This window comes from Ambystoma mexicanum, chromosome 1q (genome assembly GCF_040938575.1).
Source record: "Ambystoma mexicanum isolate Mex_15411 chromosome 1q, UKY_AmexF1_1, whole genome shotgun sequence".
NCBI lineage: Eukaryota > Metazoa > Chordata > Amphibia > Caudata > Ambystomatidae > Ambystoma > Ambystoma mexicanum.
Window position 1 is genome coordinate 390,786,624 of NC_090922.1, and position 27,785 is coordinate 390,814,408.

Sequence of the window (27,785 nt, forward strand, 5' to 3'; positions counted from 1 at the left end):
TGTTACCGTTTATAATGTGGATGTAGTTTATATTTTTGTGTTCCTTAGTGCCTTCATACTTATGCATTGTAATGCATGTCTCGCTAAGTCTTGCTCTGCTTAATATTGCAAATAAATTGTTAAAATTCAGTATATTCTGAAAATGTAAGATTTTAGTTCTGTTTCATATTAATTTTTGTGAACAGTTTACATTAAATCATGATGTAACTGTGCTGATGAGCACCCTTTATGGCACGTCTATGGGTGTATTGTACTTCCAAAATGCTCTTCTGTCTTCTTCATTTTGGTTTCTGCAGCCCCTTTCCGAAGGGGTTCTCACTATTATTGGATGGGATGAGTACAACATACTGGCCTGCTGTCACAAAGCTGAGCAGGATTAGCAACACACTCACAGTTGTTCAAAGGGTTTCACAATATTTATTTATAATACTCTCAATTGAATTCAGATAGTGCATAGAAATTTCCAACAAGCCTTCTCAGTCGTTTGGCTTTCTTCCTAGACCTGTGGGGAACTCTCTCAGTATTGTTGTTTCTGGACCTCTGTCAGGAGTGGCACTCTATTAAGAGTGGCACAGGACACCCAGAAAGGGTTTGGGTGGTTGTGCCAAATAAAGTGGACAGATAAGAACACACACAGCGGAAAGGAAAGAGAACGAAGAGTAAGCAAGAGTAGCAAGGGAAAAGATACAGAATGAATACCCTCTTGGGGTGTATGCAGATATAGGAAAAGAGTATTCCACGAACCTTGGAAATACTCTAGCCTTCTGCACAGTTTGCTATAACAGAGGCCCACACTGATTGCTCATGACTTGGAACAGCAGCTCTGGGTGTCTGTAATGTAGAAACAGGACAAGGGAAGGGGCAGAGGTTGACTGATGGGAACCAACAGACAAGCTCTGTACAAAAGGGTCTACAAACAGTACAAGAGAAGATACTACAGACAAATCCAGTAAATGAGGTGATAGCAAACTAGCAGAAGGAAATGAAAGGAAAGTCGTGTAACAGGATAGGATAGCAGAGGACAGTAAGGAACAAGGTTGAGAGCTCAGAGGAGCAGGAAAGCAATGAGTAAGCCCACAGGGGTAGGACTGTAAAGTAGAACGCCCAGAGGAAAAGGGCTTAGGGCAGCAGAGTAAAGCAGACTGCACGGCAAGGATCCCGTAAGGGCCGGGCAGTAAGGAGTGAACCCTGAGGGACAGGGCCGATGAACGTAGAAGGTAGCAGAGGACTGTAGAGAGCTGCTAGGCCGAGAACCCAGCGGAAAAGGTAGGTAGTAGGCAGCGAAGCGGGATAAGCTGCAAAGTAGGAAGGCCCAGAGGACAAGGGCTGTAGGTTGCCAGAGAGAGGTAGGCTGCAGAACAGGGAGCCCCAGAGGACAAGGGCTGAAGGCAGCCGGAGTGAGGCAGGCTGCAGGGCAGGGAGCCCAGAGGACAAGGGCTGAGGCAGGAAAGCAGCAGAGCGTGATCAGCTGCAATGTAGAGGGTACGCAGGGCAAGGGCGGAGGCTGGAAGGCAGCAGAGCGTGATCGGCTGCAATGTGGAGAGCCCGGCAGGGCAAGGGCAAAGGCTGGAAGGCAGCAGAGCGTGATCCGCTGCAATGTGGAGAGCCCGGCAGAGCAAGGGCGGAGACTGGAAGGCAGCAGAGCGTGATTGGCTGCAATGTGGAGAGCCCGGCAGGGCAAGGGCGAAGGCTGGAAGGCAGCAGAGCGTGATCCGCTGTAATGTGGAGAGCCCGGCAGGGCAAGGGCGGAGACTGGAAGACAGCAGAGCGTGATCCGCTGTAATGTGGAGAGCCCGGCAGGGCAAGGGCGAAGGCTGGAAGGCAGCAGAGCGTGATCCGCTGCAGTGTGGAGAGCCCGGCAGGGCAAGGGAGAAGACTGGAAGGCAGCAGAGCGTGATCAGCTGCAGTGTGGAGAGCCCAGAGGAGCAGGGCTGTGAGGCAGGGAGCCTGGAAGGCTATGGCTGGAGGCAGCAGGGTGGAGCAAGCAACAAGGCAGGGTCCAAGCAGGAGTGAAGGTAAGCAGCTACAAGATCCGTAGAAAGAAGCAAAAGGTGGAGGAAGAACTCTCAGATGCAAGAGGCTGAGCCACTGCAGGCAGCAGCCTTTATACTGCCTAGCCCAGCACAGAGGCAGGCTAATTGGTTGCACCTGGCTAAGCACACCTGCAGGCAATCGGCCACCTCCCTTTCTGTTCCTGGGCTGGTGGAAGCAGGGCAAGTCTCTAGGGCTTCTGGGGGGTGTAGTTCCATTGATAACCAATAGGAACAGCCAGGAATCGATGCTTGTAGCCAGGTGCATTATGGTATGCGTAGTTTGTTGGAAATAATAATTAAGCAGCAAAGTCTCGCAAATGGGAAATAAAGTTTCCAAAGTAAATATAGATAGATCCAAGAGTCTGTTGTAAATAAATGATAAACATATAGTCCAAATTGAGCGTAAATGGATGCGCCCATGGCGCAGGCATGACAACCTCAGTCAGTTCAAATGTTTTTCCACCATCCCCCAGGTTTAACTAAAGGCAAAACAACAAAAACATGGTATGACTTCTGCAGGGTTTCCACAACAACAGCAGTCTCACAGGAAAATTAAAATGTCTTATTAAGGACAATCATTCTCTGAATGTAAGCAAAATGTCTTCTGATGCAACACAAATTCTCTCACTCCGAGGTTCCTTCCATAACCATCTGTCGCTCAGTATGGGAGTTTAGGTGGCCTCACCCTTCTTTCATCATTCCTGGTCTCTTTGGTCGTAATCCTCTTCTTGTCATCGTTTCCCTGTGTCACAGAAGGTTTCCCCATTGTCTCTGGGCCCGAGTATGCTCACACTTTAAGTCTAGGCAGCCATGAGAAGGCGTCAGTGTTTCCAGACCAGGCCACAGAGTTCCCACTAGGGCGGTCACTTCACTTTGTGGGCTGAGTTTGGTACTGCCCTGCTGCTTCCTAATTGGAATAGCTAACTATGTTTCCCTAATCCCCCTGCTTGTATGCATCCTCAACAAGTTGTAATGGTCTGGTGCGTAAGGGGATGTCTCTTGCCAGTCTTAGACTATCCCCTTTGTCTCTCCCTTTTCCTCCTTCTTGACATCCGACCATATTCTTATATCTCCAACCTCTACTCCACTTGCCTCTCTTCACTTTATGGTGTGTCTGTTCCTGTCTTACCTTTCTATGTTCTCCACCTCTGACCTAGGTCCTATCCCCTTCTGGTTCTTCTTCATTATTTCCCCCATCCACCTCTCAGTATTTCAGCTTCTAATGGCCTTCCTTTATAATCACCTCCTCTTGTCTGATGCCCTCTGGCCTGCTCTCCAACCTCCTTCTCTCCTCCCCATATCTTCTTTCCTTTCTGGTCCTTTCTGTGGCCTTTTCTCTACAACCTCCTCCTGTCCTCTCCAGCTCCTCTTTTTTCCCTCTAGCCCCTACTTGTGCCCTTTCCCTCCAGTCTTCTTCTCTTGCCTCCAGTTCCTCTTTCTTTTCTGTTGGGATTTTGTTTTCTTTTTGTTCCTTTGACAGCCTTATTTTATGTGGGTTTCACCATATGCACTGGCTGATTTGGTTTTCCTATTTTTGTCTCCACCTTTCTGACAAGTGAAGTGCTTTTTTCCACTCCCATTTGTCAGTGTAATTCATATATTTGGGCAACATTGACTAGTGTATGCTGTCAGTGCAGGTCTTGTTAGGGAGCTCTGTCCACAGTCCTCTGGTGAGGGGTGTGAAACCATCTAGCCTAAGGGTAAGACAGGTTTTCAACCACAATATGGATCAAAATCACTCTATAGGGTTGCAGTGGCAGTGCAAACTTTTTAAAAAAAAACGTTATTGTTTTATAAACAACACACCAAACATTACCGACGTGTAGGACATTTACACATATGCATCACATAATTATTTTCACATGTTTTACATCACTGTCCTGCCCTGTCCCACTCCCTTAACTCGAGCCCCTACTTCAATACCTCAGAATTAGTTTCTCAGGGTTTATCCCCCTCCTTGTTCTCAAACGTGTCATCTTCGCTAAATTCGGCGTGAGAGAGTCCCGCCATCATGGCCACTAGTTGTCTCCACGCTATCAGGGGTCCTGCCTCTTCCTCCCCTCCCCTAGTGACAGCTTCATACCATGCTGCCGTCTCTGCCTCTGCCACTTCAGGAGGTCGGTCCACCACACCTCTATTCTGGGTCTTTGGGCTGCTTTCCAGCCCATTGCGATTCTGCGCTTGGCCAAGATGTAAGCTAAGTCTTTCATCTTACTGATGTGCTTCAGGTTGTGTGGTCTGGCAAAACCCCCCAGCATGCATGCGCATACTGACTCCACCTCCAGCTGAATCCCCTTTTGGGACAGACGTTGTTTAACCTCCATCCAGAATCGTCCCACCTCCGAGCATGCCCAGAACATGTGAATCATCCCAGCATCCACCTCCCCACACCTGGGGCACTTCTGTGTCACTGAGCTTCCAAACCTAGCAATTCTGCTAGGGGTCATATATGCCCTGTGGGTGACGTATAACTGGATCTGCTGTAGCCTCGCATTCCGGGACACCTTCTTATGATACCGCTGGGCCCTCTCCCATTGTCCGTCTTGCATAGGTTCTCCCGCCTCCTCCTCCCAGTCCCGCCTCAGTTGGAGCAGCACCATGCCTACCCTGGTCATCAATATTTCGTCAATTCGGGATATTTCGTGCCCGCCCTCCGAAATAACGTACATGGTCTCAATGACTATATCGGGTTGTTCCGCTAGTACTGCCTCAGGCCACCTTTCTCGCAGTCGCTTGATAATTCTTGTATATGTAATGTATTGTCCCTTGTATACCCCGGTGTCCTCCATTATCCTCTGGAAGTCTAGTACCTCCCCCTTTTGCCATATGTCTCCGAGGGTCGCAAGGCCCATCGGTTCCCAGTATTTGCGGATCACTTTTATCATTTGCGTGTCCTCCCCGCATAGCTCCACTAGCGGCACCTGCGGGGAGCATGGGGCCAGGTTCCCCGCTATTTGACACGCTCTGCCCCACATTTTCCGACCCAGCTCCATCAATCTCGCGCCACCTTGCATCTCTATTTGGGGTAGCCATACCAGTTCTCTCAGAAAAAATGGGGCGGAATCCCTGCTCAACAGTCTAGCTTCGGCTGTCTCTTCCTCGGACAGCCACCTAACCACATACTGGAGCTGTCCCGCCAGGTAATATATCTCAAAATTCGGCAGGTTTATGCCCTCCTTATCACATGGGTTCTGCAACTTCCAAAGGGCCACCCTGTTCCTGGCATTGTGCCACATGAAGCCCCTGCATAAGCTATGGAGCTTCATGAAAAAGCGTTTGGGGAGCATGCATGGGATATTCGTGAAAAAGTGTAACAGCCTGAGCAGAACCACCATCTTGATCAGGGCCGCTCTTCCCACAATGGCCAGGGGGTGCTTTGCCCAGAACCCCATGCTGTTCTTGATGCCTTCCACTGCCCTTTCTGTATTGCATTTATGTTCGTCCGCGGCCGTATGATATATGTTAATCCCCAAGTATCGGAATGTCCTGGTCTGCCAGGGTATCGGCAAAACAGGAAGGCTCGTCTGCAGGGTCCCTCTATATCTCCCCAGGGGGAACATGCTTGACTTCCTGGGGTTTACCGCTATGCACGAAAGGGTCACATAGCGGTCCATCGCTTCCAGGACATACTATAAGTTTTCCTCTGGGAAGCGCAGGTACAGCAACACATCATCGGCGTACAGTGATATCAGGTTCAGTCCCCCCTTCGTATGGATTCCTATCACCCCGTACTGTTGTCTGAGACAGATCGCCAGTGGTTCTAATGCTAGAATGTAAAGCATGGGCGACCAGGGGCAGACCTGTCTAGTGCCCCTACCAAGCTGCCATTTGTCTGAGATTATCGCACCCGTTTTGACCCTGGCCATTGGGGAGCTGTATATCATCTTAACCCACCTCAGGTACCCTGGTCCCATCCTGTATTCTGCCAGGGCCGCCAACAACCACGGCCACCTCACAGAGTCAAAGGCTTTTATTGCATCCAGCGAGACCATAGCCATTTCGCCTGGGTCCTTTTCTGTCTGTTCTATAATGTGGTGGAGTCTCCTGTGGTTGTCGATTATATTGCTGCCCAGGACATAGCCTCAGTGGCAGTGCAAACTTGGCTTCATTCAAGGTAAGACAGAGGGCTAGCTGATAGGTACAGTTCTATCTAACAGATAACCCAAGAAATTACAGTACACAGGTCTGCTGAAAAATATGCACTCTTAATTATAGAATTGCCCACCAAGCAACCATAAGTACTACTTTGGAGTAGAACACAACACACAGAAACGCAGAGTAAATATAGAAATAGTAAAGTGCTTTCATATTATTGAAGTAAAAAAGGATACAACGAAGTAGCCCTGTAAACAATGGACTAATTGGGTCCTGTTTATTTGACTTACAAGTCAACAAACCAATAGCACCCCTTCATGCCCAGCCAATCCAACCAACCCTCCAACTCACCTGCCCTTTTATTACCCTTGTGGTCAGACCCCATCCAGAAGGGGTCACTTCTATTTACGACAGTGGTCTCTGGAAGAATCAGAGTCGGGGGCAGGGGGGTCAGTTGACATACCTGTTTCTGTCCCCCCTGTCCTTCATAGGGTGACATTGGTGCATAAAGTCCTGGCCCTAACTCACTCTCACCTGACCTTTGGTGGTGGAACCTGGGTTAAGGATTCTTCCATATCCTAGTGTGTTGGATTGAGCTGAGTACTTACATGAACTTTACTTGAACTCTTACGTAACTTTGGAACTCTTTTACTAATTGTTAAGATGGATTTCTGAACCCTGACCTGGAGTGGCAGAGATTTAGAAGGCCAGCCTAGTTTCTTGGAACAGGGTAACCTCTGGACAAGCCAGACCAATCAGGGTAGCTATGGCAGGCGGTCAAGACTAAGTCTGAGGAGGGGTGAGGGTGACTGAATGACCTCAATGAGCACACAAAGCAAGGACACTTACAAATTACTCCAGACAGGTGTTATATCAAAAATATAGACACATTTATTACAAGGCCTTTGCAACATAGACGATAGTAAAAGAATCACAGTAACACTAAGTAAACCAACCCATCACAATCAATACAATATATATACAAGACCATTGGGGTCCAAAGGGTTAAATGCACGAAATATGTCGACAACCTAGATGGGAAGGAAATAGGCAGTGCAGATAATCTTTAAGCCCAGTTCGACATCGCAAATACACCTAACTAAGAGGCAGTCCAAGCCCTAAGAAGACAGGAGCCTTGTGCTCAATAGTACTTGCAATGCCAGTGCACGCGGTTGTTCCAAAGGGCAGAATAGGGTCTCTTCAGGTGTCTCTAGCAGATCGGGAAGGTGGATGAGGCGATGCAGAACAAGTTCCCACTATTCAAGAAGGACCTCCACTTGAAGGCAGAGGCAGTTCGAGAGTTCGGGATGGAGTTGCTATTTCGCAATTGCAGTGGAAAGGAGAGGGGCCCTCAGGGGCCACTCATGCATAAAAATGGGCCCTTGCGCTAGGGGCCATCGGTTGGGGTATTAAGTACTCACCGGTCCCCGACGCAAGCGGACCCAAACTTCGGCAGGTCAGTCCACTTCGCTTGCAGGTTGGAATGCGGCAAAAAGGACGTCTCGGCACCTTTTAGTTTCTGAGATACAGCGATGATTCCCAAACGGGACAGTGGCGATTTCTCCGCTCCGGGTGGATAAATCGACCCAGTTTCACTGCAGCAGGCTTCAGGGGCAAGAGGGTCACAGATGCAGCAGACTTGCAAAGGACGTTGTCGCGGCAGAGCAACACGGTAACCGTCCTGGCGCAATCGTCTCACTTCAGACCTGGGAAAGCCAAGTGTACGAAATTCGGTGTGAGGGTGCCGGGGACACAGAACTAGCAGCATACCAAGTTTCGAGGGCCTCCTCGAAACGGCGGCAGTGACAGAGTAAAGCAACTGGGTAAGCTGGTCAGCCCACTGGTTGGCCTCAGGGACACTTCTGAGAAAGCTTACTTGCAGAGTTTGATGAAGGTGCGGAGGATAGTTGGTCCCACTATTCCAATGGGTCGAAGCGTCTTCGCAGACCTTCTAGGACGACCAGATGCAGAGGGGTCCCACAGGACGACTGCGGGCTCAGGGTGCCAAACCTTCCAGCGGGTCACCACCGGTTCCTCGACTCTGATTCATGTTGCAGGATACTTCGATCCTATCCTTTGTTCAGTGAGAACTCAGGAGATCGACATGGTAGTGGTGCTTTCAGCCTCCTCTTATCCAAAGTTCCCTTCGCACAAAAACGGAGAGGACCCAATGGGAGATCTGCTCACAAACACACACTCCATACGTGGACCAATCACGGACCACAGTGGTCCCAGTCATTCATGGCACTCCAGACTCTCTGGCACCCAAGATGTGTATTGGAACCAGACGTTCCAGCCCACATCCTGGAGGCACACACACAAGGCATGCAGAAGCCCACGAAAGCATTGGGATTCGCGGGAGTGACCAAATAAGGACTGACCCGGGTCGACTCGCCCTGGGGAAGGTGAAGGGGCAAGATGGCCAAAGGACAGGACAAAGAACCTTGTGGCATGGCCATTTTGGAGCCAGGCCACCTATTCGCGGTTAACACGGTTAACATGGCAGGAAAGGGAGAAAAGATAGCTGCCACCAGTCCTGTCCATGACACATCTGCACAGTTCATAAAAAATCCAGAAAGAGTATCTAGGGCCTTTGGAAATGACTATAGCCCCAAGTGTGCTGTATGGTAAAATACATTGCACACTTGTTACATGTTGCACAAAAGTTGCAACATGAGGAAAGGACTAACGGAAACAAAGTCTCCCAGTACTGACTGTCTTAAGGGCATGTCAGTTTCCCCATAAAAAGTGAGCGAAAGCCCAGAGGAGTGCAGCTGAAGACTGTGCTTCTCTGGCAAAGTCAGTGAATGGTGTCTAAACAGCAGCAGAAAGTTTGGGGGTTGACACATGGAGGGAAAAGTACATACAATTATGAAATCTTTCCTAACACTAATCATAACCACTGGGACTCCAAATCTCTCAATAAATCTACCTGAAGAATTGAATGCTTTGGAACTGGTGACTTTTGTGCACCAGACCTCAAACCATTTTAGGGTTCAAAATGTGAGAGAAGCTGGTCTGTGTTAATTCTAAAGAGTTATGTATATTCTATGCATCTTACTATTCACCAAAGGGTGTAGGTATACATACATCTCGGTGCCTGGATCCCTACGGGCTTTGGCACGGTATAATCATAATAACAATAACAATACATGTTTTATAAGGTTTTGTGTGACAATATTTACCTACTGTTAGGGGAGTTTTCCTTAAGTCCACCTGGCGTTAATACTCTATAAAACTATGCCTCCGTGTACAGGTCCCATAAGTCTGTTCTATCTAAAAGATCTGGTAGAATGGCAGAACAACCAGGCTTTTCTTATGAGGAGGATATGAGTTGTAGGTAAGTACACTGAACCCAGTCAATACAGTAGTCCAAAAAAACTCTTAAACACTGAAAGTTATAATAAAACATACATGTGTTTTATATACAAAAGGCAGGTAAGTAAATACTCTTTTAGACTAACCAATACACATAGGAAATATCAACAATACTTTTAAAAGGCGGCTGCTCCAATAGTAGTTTCTTGCGCTTACAATTGTTACAGAAATTGACACTAATGACAGTTCTACCATATAACTTGTAGTGCCACGCACCCACATTAGTTACAGAGAAATGATAGGTTAATTAATTCATTTATAAAGTCACACAGACAAAGTGTTACTATTAGTAGTGAGATATTTCACAGTAACACTTGTCAAGGCTTCTAATACTTTGCTAGTCCAATCCCTAACTATCCAAGAGTTCACCAAAGTCAATGTAGGAGTGGAACAAAAGGCTTATGTAGCAGCAGAAAAGGCAAGGATCCTCAGGATACTTTAGTCAGTTTTATAAAATACATATAGCAAGGTAATACAATGTATAGGAACCCTCTAAAGGACACCCTAATAGGACACAAGCTGGGAACCCTAGGCCAGAGGCATGGGTGGACACCCAAACACCTTGCAAAGCACTTCAGTCATGCTGGAGCGACTATTCGGCTTGAGGTAAATTCTACCTTGATCCACACAGCACCTTAGGTTAGAAGAAGCAAATGCAGCTGCATTCATTCCTGTGCAGCAGCAACGGACCCGGTCTCCTGATTCCACGGTCAGGTGACGAAAGGAAGGACTCTGAGCGGGATGTCACAGCAGCAGTCACGAGAAAGTACCCTCAGCAACGATTTCTTCAGTCTTCCACGTCAGTCTGTGGCTTTGGCGCCTTTTCATCAGCTCTAAAAAAAGACGGTTATCGCTGGTCGATCTTCCTCGGTTCTTCAGTCCTGCACTCTGGTGAGGGGACTTGGATGAGTGAGATTGTGCCTCTGGAGGTCCAACTGGAGCTCACCAAAGATCTGGGCGGATTCGGCCACGCAAAGACGTTGCACTGCAAATGGGTCGGACGTCCCCTAGTATTCGCAATTTTCAGCACATCGGGGGATGCCTTGATTTGCAGTTCTGCTTGCGACTGGTTGATCCCTCCAGCCAAAGGGAAGGAGTTGTCCTCTTCGGAGCTTCTCTTTCGATATGAAAACAGGGTCAGGACAGCAGTGGTTGCTTCACGGTAATTGGAAGGGTCTGCAGGCGTCTCTGGTCATCTTTAGCTTCAGATCTTCTTTTCCAGTGGTCGACTTGCCTTCTGCCTCAGGAACCTTGCCTTTTATTCGGATTTCCCATTTACTCATGTTCAAACTCTCCCAGCAGTTTGCAGAAAGGGGAGGGAGGCTGTCCCATCATGACAGCCAGCCCCCCAGTGGGAACTGGTTCAATCCAGGCACTCTGGCAGACAAAGGACAGGGGAGTGTAAAACTCCTCCCCTGCTTCCTGCCTTCACAGACACACTGGAGCCTAGGCGGGGACACCGATGGGTTTCCGCCAAAGGCAAAACTCACATTCAGACCTCCCCTTCCAAAAATGGTAGAAGAAGGGCTAACAAAGGACAGCCATGCAAGAAATTGCGAAAAAAGAAAGGAGGCACCATGATAGAACATAAGTGACCCTTTGGTGCATAACTGAGGCTGGGAATACAGTCTGCGGTAGAAAATAGCACCAAAGTTGGTAGAACATGACCGCTGCCACCAGCCATAACTTTAGGGTTGTCACTGTGATGAAAAAGTCACAGCAGCAGAGAAGGGGGATACTAGGTATGCCCTTAGCACTCCACATAAGGTGGTGTGTAATAATCCCTCATAAGTCAAAGTTTTAGGAAGTATACTAAGTATCCCTTTTTCCTTATAAACAGTAGTTCTTAGGGGAAATGAAAGAATATGAAAAAGGATAACCCAAAGGGTTCCCAGCAACACCGCACAGAGGGTGCTGTCTGCTGCAAAAGAGTAACACAGATGCCTTTAAGAGATATGGAGGAAAGGAGACTCCATATAAAATAAATAAAACATAAAGAACAGAGTTCCTATAGATAAAGCAGTAAGAATGATTGAGGGGAAAAAGGCTCCTGTCCTTCAGGAGAGAAAGAAAAAGATCCTGAAGTCCAGCAAATCAGTGCTGGGGATCTCACTAGTAGAGGGGATTAAGCGTACATCGGATAAGACTTCCTAACACCTATAATCTTTATCTGCTTACTTTGTAAACTAGAGGCCTAATAAATAATTGTACTTTGATATACTTAATGTCTAACTGGAATTATTGGTGTTTCGCTTGGGGACTCATTGTCGCCCTTGACCACTCTCACGCCCTTCCTGAGACTTGATCGCTCTATTACCTCACCTTGACTGGTTTTTGCTAACCTCTCAGTGTGTTCCCTGTTCACCATAATAGGGTGGCCTCCCAAATTCCTCCCACCAGGGCTGACTTTGGAAATCCATCTTAACACATGCAAATGTAATTAGAAATTAGGTGACTGTTCAATTACTGCCAGAGACGAGTAGTTTAAAACATTATAAAACCATGCAAAGCAGTGTGTTCAGGTGCAGTGATGACTGCTATGTCAGTGCCTATTTGACAGCCGGACAACGTTTTTTCGTGGGATTTAGCTGTATTATATGGGTTGCAGTACAAAAGGGGGAATGGGTATTATTCAACGGTTTAGCAACCGCCAGAGAAACGGTTTATTAATTAGGGCTCTGCTATACTCTACATGCAGGACATGTGCACACTGAATAGCATGCAGTCACATGCAAATTACATGCACAGTTGTCAGATATGTCAAAGATACATTCAACACATGTCCTCTTGTTTGTACCATTGTGTTATTGCAGTGCAAATGTTTATATTGTATACAAACATAGTACAGCAGTGTTGAATGGAGTGAAAAATCCACCTTCCGTAATGGTGGGAAGCTATCTATAAAGAAAATAGATCCTGAGCTACTCCCACAGGTTGGGTTTATAGAATCTGCAAAAGGCGGAGGTGTATCCCAAAACTAATGTAAGAAGGGAGAAGAGCAAGGGCATCAGAGAAATAAATCCAGTTTTGTGTCTCAATTTCAAGAAGCTATTTTCAGAGTTATTTTGCCATATAAATCCTCAGAAAGACATAAATATAATCCACAGAGGGAAATATCATTGAAACTTCAAAAGTGCAAGTAGTTTGTAAGGTTTTCTAATTGTGGGTTTCGTTAGGGGGTTTCTGCTGCGACAAGGATCAGTGATTCAGTTCTAAGTGACTGTATTCACAACCAGTAGCTCGGTCGCAAAGTGTACAGGCTTAGAGTACTCCTACTACTCTCTTACATGCAGTACATCAAAACAATGCCACCACACAGATTGCGCCAGGTACAGACGTTTTATTAGTAAGTTATGTCCTTTAGTTGACACATGTTTCGGCCTTTGGCCCTCTTCAAAACCGGACATTTACTGTATTACAACATCAAAAATAAATTGCAATGCACGTACATATTATGCGCACATAATCAAATCAGTTTAATAAGAAATGAAGATAAAAAACATGAAAAAGAAAACAAAGAATGGAAACAAATTTTTGATTAGTGTTGAGTCCTCTCATTCCGAACTAAAATAATATGTGTGTCATCAAGTACCCACAATATTGTTATAACTCGGTTTTAAATATCCCATAGAGTAAAAAGTCAGTTACGCATATCTGTCTGAGCCTTAGTTTCTTATCATTGATATGTTTGAATTAACTGATCATTGTTCATTACATTCAATATCGCTCTGTTATACTACTCTATTTGACCATGATCTTGAAGAATTTACCATACAAAATAGCATTCAGTAAGTCTCTGTTTGATACATGGTTATGTAAACATTAGTAGAAGCTGACTTACCCAATCACTGAAAAAAGTATACTGTCTTGAAGTTTGTGGAATGTATTCTTATGCAGTAGTTTATAACTGGGTAATATCCCCGTGCCTAGAAACAATGTAAACATCTAAGCATCCTGATTATGCAACATGTTTCCTTTGATACATTAAAATATTCTCTTTGCTTAATAAATAGTTAGTATGGTCGCGGAATTTCTGATATTTGTTTTGTGTATTCAAAGACAGACTGCTTCCCCGTATTTCCCTCTACATGTGCCACTTATAATCTATTTTCGCCATGAGGTGCCTGTTATCGTACGCACATTTTCTGGTGTCCGTCACCGTTTTAAATGTCCTTCTCATTCTAATAATATGCCCAGACAGATATTATATCATTCACTCGTATGATTTTGCTTCCAAAATTGCAGCAACAAGTCGGCTGTATACTATTCGCAAAATGAAGTTAGTTGAAATGTAACACATGTTGCTTTGTGCACATCATTAGATTAGCTGCCCTTTAGGTTCTATAACTGGGTCTCTATGCTTTGAGTTGGGTTTGCAGTGCCTGTTTTCTATTGTGACGCAGCAACCAAAGTAACTGTGGCGCGCTGATTTTTCATTCTCCTAAGCATTGACAGCTGTGTGCCTTAATGCAATGCTCACTATGATAAACAGAGAAAAGTTCTCCTGGTCGAAACATGTCAACTAACGGACATAACTTAATAATATAACATCTGTACCTGGCGCAATCTGTGTGGTGGCATTGTTTTGATAGTAAGGTTGTCCCAAAATATAAAGAATGATTCAACTTTGGTGCCATACAAGGCTGGAGCACCTCATATGTACCATCACCAACGCCAGGGAATTTCATTGGGAAATATGAAATGTTCATGTTATTGTTATTATTGTTATTATTGTTATTATTGTTATTATTGTTATTATTATTATTATTATTATTATTATTATTTGTTGAGTGCATAAAGGTAATATGCTACTGTTGCCCAACTTCTTCTCTTGGCTACAATTTAGGGACAAACATTAGATGTGCATGCTGTGTCTCAAGGAGGCCACAAACAATTATGGGGGAGAAAGGTGGTGAAAACAAGCATTTCATCAGAGCCAATATACAGCAGAAATGTCCAAAATAATGCTAAAACTAAGTTGAAATATACACAACCCCTAAAATTATAAGAGGGTATACCAAAAACAGATCTATCGCACTTCAATCCTTAGTACAAATGTATACGTTGGCGATGTATAACAGAGTGAATCAACCAAGGATGATGACATTAGTGCACGTATGTTCTTCATCTATGATAAATATCCGGCAGGGTTGATAATCTAGAATGGTCAATGCAAACTATATCGCAAATACATAAATAATTTCAAAATATTTCAGTCCCCTCTTTTATTTACACCATCATGAATTGCATGCATAATCATTTTGCAGTATTGTTCTCTAGTTTTAAGTAGGTGTGTAATGTTAGTTCTACGTCTTGACTCCTCATTAACAAAACATTAGATATTGAAGTTTATGTGCCGTCACAGATGGCAAAGAAAACACTCTCTCAGTCTTTGAGAGATTTCAAGGGTTTTTATTAAACTGTTGTGAGGCCTCGGGCCATGCCTATGTATCTCGCCCAGATTTGCATGAAAGGTTTGAATGGTGATTGGTGGGCTCATCCAGTTTCTTGCATAAAAGGCGAGGGTCCTGAAACTGAACCTCATAGTCGACTAACTGGACTGAAGATCCGAAGAAGAATTCATAGAAGGACTTCCCAGCAACTTCTAAACGACGCCAAAGCCGTTGAGTGACCGCTGAAGACCCGACACTGAATTCCGAGTGACAGGGAAGATCTATTGAGGACAACTTCCTCCCCTGTACTTGTGGGCCTAACAAGTCTCAAGACGACCTACATTTTGCACCATCCCGCGAAGAACTGTGACCCTTCCGTGCTGCAAACTCCCAATACCCTGGGACCTGTGCCATTTTGAAGTGCAACATCTTGTGAAGCACGGTTCCAGCTGAAACTTTGGGGTCATCCTTCTGGACCTGTAGTCGTCCTGTTCCTCTCCTAGATGTCCCCTCAGCTGAGTCATGGTCCGAGAACCGAAGAGAAGTCTACCGGACGACAACCGCAGCTGATCCCGAAGCCTATGAAGGGCTCCAGCGCACCAGTGCCACGATGATCCACTGCTGGGCATCCCACTGCTCGAGTGCATCTGTCTGTTCTCTACAAAGTTCCTTCTTCAGCTGCCCAGACCAAGAAACCCGAATCGGGGACAACTGTCGCCTCACCTTGGCAACCAACCTGCTGCACCAAGTTCTTCATTGAAAAGTTACCGTCTCGATCCTAGGTACTTACCTTGGTCTTGCTGCGTTGTTCTTGGAGGGCTGCAGTTAAGCTGTTACTTGCAACCCCCCTCCAGGGCACCCTGAGACCGATTGGGGTGAATGTCCCATGGGGCTCTAAATTGCCAAATTAACTGTTACTTACCTGCAGAATCTCCATATAGGAAGTGTGCCCAAACTGGTGGTAAACCCCATACTTGAGAAATAAATTGTTGATTTGGTTTGTCATAAATTTGGATGAAGGATTGTAGGTTTTTGTCTTTACTAAAAGCAAATGGAGTACGTTTTTCAACCTGTTTGGTGCCAGTTTTCTCTAATAAGATGTTTAACATTTTGACTTTGTGGACTAACTGTAGTTGTGCAGAATAGCCTGTCATTTCAGTCACTTCTATGTCTAGTAATTAGGAGGGTGCCCCTCTATTTTAAGGGCATTGGAAACAATTATATTTGGATAAGCTCTCACATGTAATTTAGGGCTCAGGTTATTTACCTCTCACAAAAAATCTTCTTTGTGCAATGAAGTTTTAATCATAAAAAATATTCATAAGGTAATCCAGCCTTGATACTCACTGGATGAACACTTGCATAATAAAATGCAGTATTTTGTCACTGCATCCTTGATATGAACTTGTGTGCTCCATATATTGTTGATGTTCATAATCCATAAATTAAGAAAAAGTATTTTGTTTTTGTGAGATGTGTTAGGGAGAATTCTCATTTATGTGCAAATTCCCTTCAACCTTAGAGAGCCCCTGCTCTTCTGCTGGATTTTAGGTTTTTTAATTTTAATCCTGGAGTGAGTGAAACCTTTTTCTTACTGCCTCCTGTATTTTGATTGGATTTGGATTATCGGTTTCCTTTATTTTTGGAGTCTGCCAAACTCCATAGGCATCTACTTTTTGTATGGTGACACACAGCACCTTCGGTGCAGTGTCACAGAGAAATCCTTTAGATTTCTCTTAAGGTTTAAAGGGATAGTCCAGTAAAACATTTTATTTAAACAATAGATAGGCAACATTAAAAAAAAAATACTAGCAAATTTTTTTTTAAACTTCCTATGTAAAATTTTGAGCTATTCAAGCTCAAAATTCGCAAAAGCAAGCACATGGGCGCATCCATTTTGTGAAATGGATGCACGCCTGTGCTGGCTTTTGCTTTTGCGGCACTAATGAAGGAAAAGCCAGCCAGCTGTAGTAAACAAAAGCTACCGCTGGGTGGCTTTTCCTTCATTGGTGCTGTACGCGGAGGACGGGGACTGGAGACCAGAGCAGGAAAGCTGCAGCTGAATCTCGGTAAGTGCTATTTATTTATTTTTTTAAATAAGCACTAGCTGCGTTTTTTTTCTAAGTTTTCTGGGCTGTAGGAGCCCGGAAAACTTAGAAATAAAACCGCAGCTTTAAAAATGTTGTATTTATTAACTTTAAATGGCTGATAGCAGTGGTTTAATGTTCCTAACATTGTGCTTTTCTACCGCAGGCTGAATCCTCAGCTGCAGTATAGCACCCATGGGTGACCATTGTGTAAAAATGGCCCCGGTCTTCTCTTTTTACCATTTCTTGCTTGTGAGGTCTTTGTTGGGTTTTACTCTGTGCGCCAAACCAGGTTTAACCCTTTTGTTTGTTTTGCCTTTTGCATGCTTCAGTACTGAAACCCACCTCTGGCTCCAGTGTGTCTGGCAGGGCAGGAAGTAAGGGAGGTGCCTGCAACTTCCCAGTCCTTAGTCTCCTTGGTTACCTGAATGCACCCAGTCCTGATTGGCTGGTTGGCTGTCCTTGCAGGACAGCCACCCTGTTGTGTGAGTGACAGCTAAGCTGTGCATGAAGGAGAGGAACCTGCTTAAAAGGCAAGGCTTCTTGAGTTTAAGACTGTCAATGCGAATCTTGATCCAGCGTGGAGGCAGCACAAACTCCTACCTCCCCTTGAAGGTCTTGGCGCCTGTAGTAGTGAAGTATGTACACTGGAAAGAGGGTTAGGGAGAGGTTATGGATAGGTAAGGGTGTTAGGGAAAAAACATGCTCCTTGGCTCTTGTCTTGCGGGTCTCCTTCCTGCTGCTCTCTTGCGGGCACGCACTGTGGCGCACAGTACTCACAGTACACACATACATACACACATACGTACAAGTTCCTCTCAGAATGGAGGTTAGCCACTCAGTTGTGCTGTCACTGAGTTTACCCCATGCACACTTGTTTGGTGTGCGCTCTTTGATTGCCCCTCCTGTTTTGTGCATGTTAGGGAGAATTCTCATAAATGTGCTAATTCCTCTCTACCTTAGAGACCCCCAGCACCGTTGCTGGATTTTGGGGACTTAAATTCTTTACCTGGAGAGAGTATGTATTTTTGCTATGACTCAAGCACTGTGGTTCTTTTGGTTGCGGAGTCTGACAAACTCCATAGGCATCATCTTTTACATTGTACCACACAGCACCTTCAGTGCAGTGACACAGGGAAGTCTTTCAAATTTCCCAAAGGTTTAAATAGCTTCTCTTGGATAAAATACTGTTTCCAAGAGCAGTATAGTGAAATTGACTTTACTTACATTGTAACTTTCTAGACCAGCACACACTATCTTACAATATGGTGCTGAAGGGGTTACTTAGTATCCCATTTGTCTAGTTTCTCATGTAAAGTTTTTATGTTACCCTTTCCTCGATGAATGGCTGGTGGCAGTGGTTTACTTTTAACTACCATGGTTTGCTTTTACCACGGGCTGTGTTCGCAGCTGCAGTAAAGCACCCAAGGGTGCCATTTTTGTCAAAATGGCCCGATCTTCTTTTTTCGCTATTTCTTTGTTGAAAGGTCATTCTTGAGATTTTCTCTGCGCGCCAAACCAGGTTTGGTTCCTTTGTTCGTTTTGTCTTTGGCGGGATTCACAAGTGGCTCCAGTATGTCTGGCGGGGGCAGGAAGTGAGGGAGGTGCCCGAAACTCCCTGTGCTTAATCCCCTTAGTTACAGGAATGCACCCAAAGGGGATTGGCCGGCTGGCTGGCTGTCAAGGACAGCCACCCTGCTGTGTGATTGACAGCTAAGCTGGAATGAATTGGAGAAACCTGCATAAAAGGCGAGGCTTTTTGGCTTGGAAGGCAGAGTCGACCACTGGCCGAAGGAATCCGAAGAAGAACCTGGCAGAGATGCCTGCTGCAACTCCTGGACCATTGGTTTGCCCGGTGAAGTCCTGCTGCTGTGCTGAAGCTCAGAATTCACCTCGACTAGAAAACCCCTCAAAGACGACTTCTCCCCTGGAGTTGGTGGGACCAATCAACTCCAAAGTAAGCCACCTGGAGACCCTGCTGTGTGATTGACAGCTAGGCTAGAATGAATGGGAGAAACCTGCATAAAAGCTGAGGGTTTTTGGCTTGGAAGGCAGAGTCGACCACTGTAGGAAGGAATCCGAAGAAGAACCTGGAAGAGACGCCTGCTGCAACTCCTGGACCGTTGCTTTGCCCAGTGAAGCCCTGCTGCTGTGCTGAACTCCGAATTCGCCTCGACTAGAAAAGCCCTGCAAGGACGACTTCTCCCCTGGAATTGGTGGGACCAATCAACTCCAAAGTAAGCCACCGGGACATCCTCTCGAAGCTTCTTGTATTTCCACTGTAGTGGCTGCTGGAACCGAAGAGCCAGGAAGATGAACACCAGATTGAGTGCGTTGCTTTTAAGTTGGCCAAGAGCTCCAAGAAGATCCTCAGGACTCCCAGGAAGCAAGTCTGACCGAGCCTGAGCCACCTCAACAGAGTGCTGGACCCCAGATGCAAGGAAAGCTCATCTCAACAGCCAAGAGTCCGCGGTGGTGCTATTTGCTGAGACGCGAGGAGCTGAAGCTGCAGAGTGTCACTGAATGGAAGTTGGTCCTTTTCTGTCGCCGACCGTCCCATTGCAGTGCAAGAGTCCTCCATTCGTCCTCCATCTTGTCCCCACGACTGAGGCCCAGGAACACAGGATCTGCAGAGCTGCACAGGAACGGAAGCCAACTGGAACCATTTCTTCTATCCAAAGGTACTGTAAAGTCTAAGAGAACTTACCTCTTGTTGTGCAGCCTCACTTGTTCTCAGTGGAGACTTGCCTTGGTTGCTTCTGTAGAGTTGCTAACAGCTTCTTTAACTCACAAGCTTAATCAGCTTGTGGCCCTACTTTGATTTCTTCTCTTCAACAAAGACTTCTAAAACATTGTGCCAGACTTTTACCTACCTGTAAGAATTGATTCAGCTCACCTAGACCTTTGTCCAAATTGACTTTGGTCTGGCCTGGCTCCCTGAATGACTCTTCTTCCCTCTGGCTTTGTGTTTTGTCTTCCTTCCAGGAAGGGGTTAACTTACTTTGCATTGGGGGTTACCAAAAGTATTTACCTGCTTCAGAATATTTGTGTGATCTCTTGTTATGTTCTAATAACCCTTTTCTTTGACATATTCCAAGTATTGTTCTAAATGCATCAGTAATATATTAATGCCCATGGTGCCCTAGCTATTTAAGTCACCTGAGGGTGTAGGAAGTGTCTTTGTGTGCCATCCCAAAAGGGTACTTACTTATTTAGAGAAACTAAGAGTGTGTATTTTGGAGTGTATGTGTGTGTTACTATTATTATATTACCCCTTCTGAAGAAGGCTTACTCAAACTGACTTAAATAAATTAATAATTGTTTAATCAAGAATCCTTGTGTGTAAGAGTTTATTTGAATACATGTCACTGCGAATCTCTGTGTAACTCCCCTACTGCTCACATTGACCCCTCTTGAGATAAGCCTGGCTGCTCATCACGCTACCAACCTGTGCAGTACAGACTTATACCAAAGGTTGGGTTCCTATTGCCAGGAGGTCAGGGTTGTTGTAGTGCACCCAAAGGGTACTGCATACAATCTTGCCTAACACTGGAGCATGTGGTTGCTCCATTACGCTGATTCTGGAGCTTAGTCTCTGACCAGAACCTCTAACCAGGTGCCGGGCCATAGCACCCTGCCTTTGTTTTTAACATAACCCTAAACATGCATTAGCACAGCCCTGAACATGAATGCCCCTAAACATGGCTACACAGGATAAACCACTTTGCAAGTGATCACAGCATGAGAACTACACTACCCTCCTCACCAGCCCTTCAACAGCCCCTCACTTGGTGAATGAAAGAACAGCTGCTTCCTGCTCTGCACCGGACAAGCCCGTACGACCACGGGGCCCACATCCACCTGGAGGTGAGCCAGTTGCGACCTAAAGATCTCCTCCTGCTGTAATCCGCTTGTTTGCAAACCAGCAGCAGAGGCGGATTACATCCTTCTTTTCACTCGATCCTATGCCTGGCCCGAAAATGGCCGTGCGGCCCACACGCAACGCAAGCCTCCACAACAAGGCTGTTTACTGCGTTGCTTAGCAACGCTCGTTTCATCTTCTGCCCGTGCCTATTTGCCGGCAGGCGGAAGCCGGCACCGGCCCTTCCGGCATAGGCCTGGAGGACAAGGCCCTGTTTCGCTCCTGTTTAGCAAGTGGATGCGCGTATTTGCGCCGGACCCTGCGAAACTCTGGAAGCTTCCCTACTTCTGACTCTAGCAGCAAAGGGTTACACTGCCAGAGCGAAAACAAGTACCGAGAGAGAGAGAGTGCACCCATATCTCTAACTTCTTGTCAACATGAAATCCACTTGCAGATACCCTATCCATAGGAGCTGCATAAAGAGCTAAATCCCATTCACCAGCACCTCGCTCATGAGGCAGGAGCCTCGTCCAGCCAGCCATCCGACCCCGGAAGATCTCTACCGCGCCGGCGTCCTGCTGCACGCCAAGGATGAGGAGTACAGGAGCCGCGGGTAAGCAATAATTGCAGCCGCAGCCCGCTCCCTTCATCCCGTTCCCTCCGAGATCCCAGCCCTGCAAAGCAACCGCCACACACGAGGAGCGCAATGGCGGCTCCCTCATTTCTCTTTGTTTACTATCTCTAAGCAGTGCATCACACTACGCCTGCTCCACACCGTGCTGCCATCATAGAGTGAACTATCTACGCGAACCAATTATATTAGCGGTACGACACAAGAAATCATATCCGCCTGCTACCGCCTGTCATGACGCGCGCTCCATGGAAGCTATGGAGCCGGTGGAAGGGCTGATTCCGTACCTCCACCAGCGGTCTAGTCTCCCACGCACTGCTGTGCCGTCATGACGCACATAAATGGGCGTCTCACGCGGTACTCATTGCGTTGCAACCTTGCTTTTCCGGCCTGGTTCGTACGCTTGGTCTCCTCTCAGACCCCCCCCGCACAGTGTATTCCTGCTTGCTTCCTCTTGTCAGCCCTCAGTGATATCCCTCTCTACTCTCATCCCGCTATCCCTCTGAGTGCTACCTCCTCTCCTCTGTTTCTCCCGCTCCGTTGAATTTCCCTTCCCGGTGGGGCTTACCTTTTCATTTGTATGCTCCATTCCCTCCGTTGTCTCCTGCAGACCTCTTCCTCACTTCCTCGGATACGGAATCATTCCAACAGCGCTCAGGATACGCACACTACCCCGATTCCTGCAGTGTCTTCTGGGAACTGTAGTCCTCGTATCAACTCCAACGGAACGCCTTCAGCCTCGACATCAGTAGTGCTGTACATCCAAGCACACCAGGGTTTTTCAGCCACGCTTTTCCCTGGTTTTGGGGGCGGACTCCCGGAGGGCCCCTTCTGCCTTGCTGTCTACCAGTAGGCAGGGTGGCTTCCGGTGGAGCTCGTCCCACTCTCAACAGGAAAGGACGAGACCTCTGGAGGGAAAGAAGAGCCATTGACACAGACGGTTCCTCAGAAGAACTCAGCACAGGTGAGGAGGAGGGAACCAAGGAGGGTACTAGTCAAGCTACCAATACTCCATCGCATGACAGTTTGCAACGCCAAAGAATGGCTAGCTTAGAGCAGTATCAAGAACTGGTTAATGCCATACAGGGGATAACTGCTGAGCTCCAAACCATGAGGGTAGAAAACACCGCCCTTAAGGCTGACAATGCCGCTCTGAGACAACTAATGATTCGGAGAGAAGAGGTTCGGGAAGATCTCCCACCCATGCCCTTACCCTGTGGGAAGTATGAGGGGAACCCCAAGAAGATTAAGGAATTCCTCGACGCCTGTAGAGTATACTTTACTTTTCGCCCAAAGATGTACGAATTCGACAAGGCAAAGGTTGGCTTCCTTGTCTCAAATCTTGGGGGTAACGCTCTAGCATGGGCTACCCCGTTGGTTACAGAAAATGATCCTATCCTGAATGACTACAATGCCTTTGTACTACGATTCAGAGAACGCTTTGAAAGGACCGAGACATTGTACGCGTCTTATGAAAACATACTAGACCTCAAACAGGGTCTTGTTGATGTACAAACCTATGCCTCAAACTTCCAGAGGATAGCTTGGGAAACAGGATGGCCTGACTCAGTCAAACAGACTCTCTTTCGGAGAGGGCTACATGAAGATTTGAAGGACGAACTCTCTCGAGTAGCAAGACCCTCCTCCTTCCAAGAACTAGTCGCTCTGGCCCTCCAGATGGAATATCGAATTTCAGAGAGAAGAGCAGAAAGAAGGAAGACCAGACCCAATCCGCCTTCTACACCATCCTCCTACTCACCAGCCGCTCCAGACAGATCTCTTCTCCAGACAGAAGAGCCCATGCAAATCGGCGCAGCAAGGGGTCCACTTACTGCAGCAGAAAGAAAGAGACGAAAAGACCGGAGCTTGTGCATGTATTGCGGTTCTGAGAAGCACCTCCTTAGGGACTGTCCGGAGGTACCTCCCCGAAGGTCGGGAAACGAAAGACCCCGACCCTGAGCAGGGAGACGGAAGGGGCTTCTCTTGCTAATCCCTGTTTTACAAGTGCGTCCATACCATGTCCCCCCTCAAACCAGTTAATGGTCCTAAAGATAGTTCTGGAATGGACCCCAACCCAAGCAGTTGAGTGTCTAGCAATGCTTGACTGTGGTGCAGCTGGGAACTTTATGGACGACCAATGGGCCAGTAGATACGCCATTCCTAGGAGAGAAAAACCTCAGCCCATACCCGTTGAAGGAGTGGATGGCACACCTTTGTCTTCCGGTCTTATCCATCAAGAAACCACGGAAGTCACGGTTAAGATGAAGACTCATCATGAAACAGTGGTCTTTGATCTGATAAAAGCTGCCCACTTTCCGGTGATACTCGGGATACCCTGGTTGAGAAAGCACAATCCGGGGATCGACTGGGTAACTAACATTATAGAGTTCAGGTCAGACCTATGTTTGCAGTCCTGTTTGAAGGAGGAAGGGCAACAATCACATCAGGGTGACACAGTGCCAGCGAGGAGTATTAACTCCATTCCCGTTACCTATCGGGAATATACCGACATCTCTGCAGATACTCTTCCCAGACCCCTTCCCCCACATCGAGCCGAGGACTGTAAAATCGATCTCATACCTAATGCAGTGGTCCCATTCGGGAGAATGTATCCCTTATCCCTCCCGGAGAAGGAAGCATTAAGAGACTACCTAGCCAGCAATCTACAGAATGGCTTGATACAAGAATCGACTTCCTCGGCTGGAGCTTCTCTGTTCTTTATTCCAAAAAGGGGAACCAAGGAACTCCGACCTTGTATTGACTACAGAGGCCTAAATAGCCAAACCATACGAGATCGATACCCTATGCCTCTAATTAAGGAGATCATGGAAGCAGTACAAGGTGCAAAATGGTTTATCAAATTAGACCTTAGGGGAGCCTATCATCTCCTACGAATCCAACAAGGGGACGAATGGAAGACCGCCTTTCGTACTCCATTAGGTCATTTCGAGTACAAGGTAATGCCCTTTGGGTTGGTTAACGCGCCAGCCCAGTTCCAAAGATTTATGGACAAAGTCTTCAGTGATCTTCTGTTTAAGTCCACGGTAGTTTACTTGGATGACATCCTGGTTTACTCTCATACTTTAGAACAACATCGTCTACACGTAAGAGAAGTGCTCAAGAGACTCCGAGGCCACCACCTATTAGTCAAGCCAGAGAAATGTCTTTTTGAGGTTGCTACAGTTTCATACCTGGGCTTTATTCTGTCAGAAGACCGCATCGAGATGGACCCTCACAAGACTACATCTATCAACAATTGGCCTGTTCCCAGCTCAGTCAAGGACATCCAGAGGTTCCTGGGGCTGACAAATTTCTATCGAAAATTCATCACAGGCTTTTCCAACACAGTCCTACCTATCACAGCTTTACTTAAGGGGATGAAGTTCCTTTGGACGCCAGAAGCAGATTCTGCCTTTCATCAGCTCAAACAAGCATTCACCTCTGCACCCATCCTCAGGCAGCCTGATCAGTCGCAACCCTTTATCATAGAAGCAGACGCCTCTCAAGGGGCTATCGGAGCAGCCCTACTACAAAGGAAGGAGGATCAACTCGAACATCCCATTGCCTATTATTCCAGAACACTTACCTCCAGTGAAAGGAACTATTCAGTGATCGAAAAGGAGCTGTTAGCTATTAAACAGGCATGTGAGGAGTGGCGCCATTTGTTGCAAGGAGCGAAATACCCGTTTCAAGTTCGAACAGACCACAGGAACCTAAGTGTTCTGCAACAGATGGAATGCAGGAACTCTCGTCATGCTCGTTGGGCTTACTATTTCTCCCAATTTGATTTCATACTCACGTATCTTCCAGGTAGAGACAATCACTTAGCGGATGCTCTCTCCCGCAGCCACCAAGAAGGATCAGGGAATCACCCTGAACAGGAACGGCTGCTCAACGGGAAGAGATTCATAGGAACAGTTAATAAATATCTACAGCAGGTTCTTGAAGCCCAAAGAACCACCTCTCTTCCCAGAGACCCCTCTCTGACCTAAAAAGGAGAATACCTGTATAAAGACGACTTGCTTTACCTGCCCACCCAAGATCTCCAGAACCAAGCCCTTTCGTGGTGTCACAATCTGCCCATGGCTGGTCACAAGGGCCGTGCTGCTACACTGGAACTACTGAAGAGGAGTTTCTGGTGGCCCAAGATGAATCAGGATGTTGGGGAGTACGTCTCTTCCTGTCCCACATGCGCTCAAGGCAAACACAGTTCGGCTAAACCATTGGGGCTTCTACAACAGGATGAACCACCCGCTGGACCTTGGCAACATATTTCTATGGATTTCATGGTGGAGTTACCCAGATCGGGAGGAAGTTCTGCTATCATGGTAGTGGTCGACTCCTTTAGTAAGCTGGCGCATTTCATTCCTCTTCAAGGCACTCCTTCTGCTACTACCACAGCAGACGTGTTCCGAAAGGAAATAGTCCGTCTCCATGGTCTGCCCTCCTCAATTGTGTCTGATAGAGGAACACAGTTTACCTCCAAGTTCTGGACTGTATTGTGTAAACAGTTACAGATTCAGAGAGCATTGTCTTCTGGCTTTCACCCGGAAACAAACGGACAGACCGAATGCCTCAACGCTACACTTGAACAGTTTCTGAGATGCTACTGCAACCAGACTCAGGATAACTGGAGTCATCTCTTATCGGTTGCAGAATTCTCATATAACAACACCAAGCATACTGCAATCGGTATGAGTCCCTTCAAATGTACATATGGGTACGAACCCAAACACATCCCATTTCCCACCGTTCAACCCACTAATGTCCCTACCATAGACCTACTACTAGACACTCTCAAACGAACCCACAAGTCAGCTCAAGAAACCCTGTTGGCCAGTCGTCAGACTTACAAGAGATGGGCTGACAAGAACAGGAGACCTAATCCTGATTGGAAGAAAGGAAGCAAGGTCTGGTTGTCCACGAAATATCTTCCCCGGAGAGTCCACCGAGGTAAATTCACTCAGAGATATATCGGACCTTTTTCCATACAACAACAGATCAATCCTGTGGCCTTTCGGCTAAACCTCCCGCACTCTCTTCGGAGAATACATCCAGTGTTCCATACCTCGCTTCTTAAGGAATACAAACCTGATCCATTCTTGAGAACCTCCAGGAGGAAGATACCCAGTGTGGATGATGACACCCAAGAGTATGAGGTTTCGCGCATCTTGGACTCTCGTTACAAACACGGAGTCCTACAATACCTCATACTGTGGAAAGGATACCCTTGGACGGAAAGAACTTGGGAACCAGCCAAAAATCTACATGCCACCAGGCTCCTACGCATATTCCACAGACACCATCCAGGCAAGCCTGGAGGACGGTCTTGGCGAAGGGGTTATACTGTCATGACGCGCGCTCCATGGAAGCTATGGAGCCGGTGGAAGGGCTGATTCCGTACCTCCACCAGCGGTCTAGTCTCCCACGCACTGCTGTGCCGTCATGACGCACATAAATGGGCGTCTCACGCGGTACTCATTGCGTTGCAACCTTGCTTTTCCGGCCTGGTTCGTACGCTTGGTCTCCTCTCAGACCCCCCCGCACAGTGTATTCCTGCTTGCTTCCTCTTGTCAGCCCTCAGTGAAATCCCTCTCTACTCTCATCCCGCTATCCCTCTGAGTGCTACCTCCTCTCCTCTGTTTCTCCCGCTCCGTTGAATTTCCCTTCCCGGTGGGGCTTACCTTTTCATTTGTATGCTCCATTCCCTCCGTTGTCTCCTGCAGACCTCTTCCTCACTTCCTCGGATACGGAATCATTCCAACAGCGCTCAGGATACGCACACTACCCCGATTCCTGCAGTGTCTTCTGGGAACTGTAGTCCTCGTATCAACTCCAACGGAACGCCTTCAGCCTCGACATCAGTAGTGCTGTACATCCAAGCACACCAGGGTTTTTCAGCCACGCTTTTCCCTGGTTTTGGGGGCGGACTCCCGGAGGGCCCCTTCTGCCTTGCTGTCTACCAGTAGGCAGGGTGGCTTCCGGTGGAGCTCGTCCCACTCTCAACAGGAAAGGACGAGACCTCTGGAGGGAAAGAAGAGCCATTGACACAGACGGTTCCTCAGAAGAACTCAGCACAGGTGAGGAGGAGGGAACCAAGGAGGGTACTAGTCAAGCTACCAATACTCCATCGCATGACACCGCCACACCTGCCCAAGTGTTTAATCTGCTGCACACTGTAAGTGTATTCCTAGTGTACTCCTACAATTTAAAAAAAAAATGTTTTTATTGTGTTTGATTCAAAAAGAAACTTTACAATTTATAACAATTCTTTCTGGCATATAAATTTTAAAATTCACGGTTCTT

General features: G+C 46.8%; 1 protein-coding gene across 5 annotated transcripts in view; it reads left to right on the top strand.

The window, feature by feature from the left end:
- Window positions 1-27,785, top strand: part of RBL2 (RB transcriptional corepressor like 2) — a 953,306-nt gene that overhangs the window by 595,022 nt on the left and 330,499 nt on the right. The gene's annotated exons all lie outside the window — the stretch shown is intronic.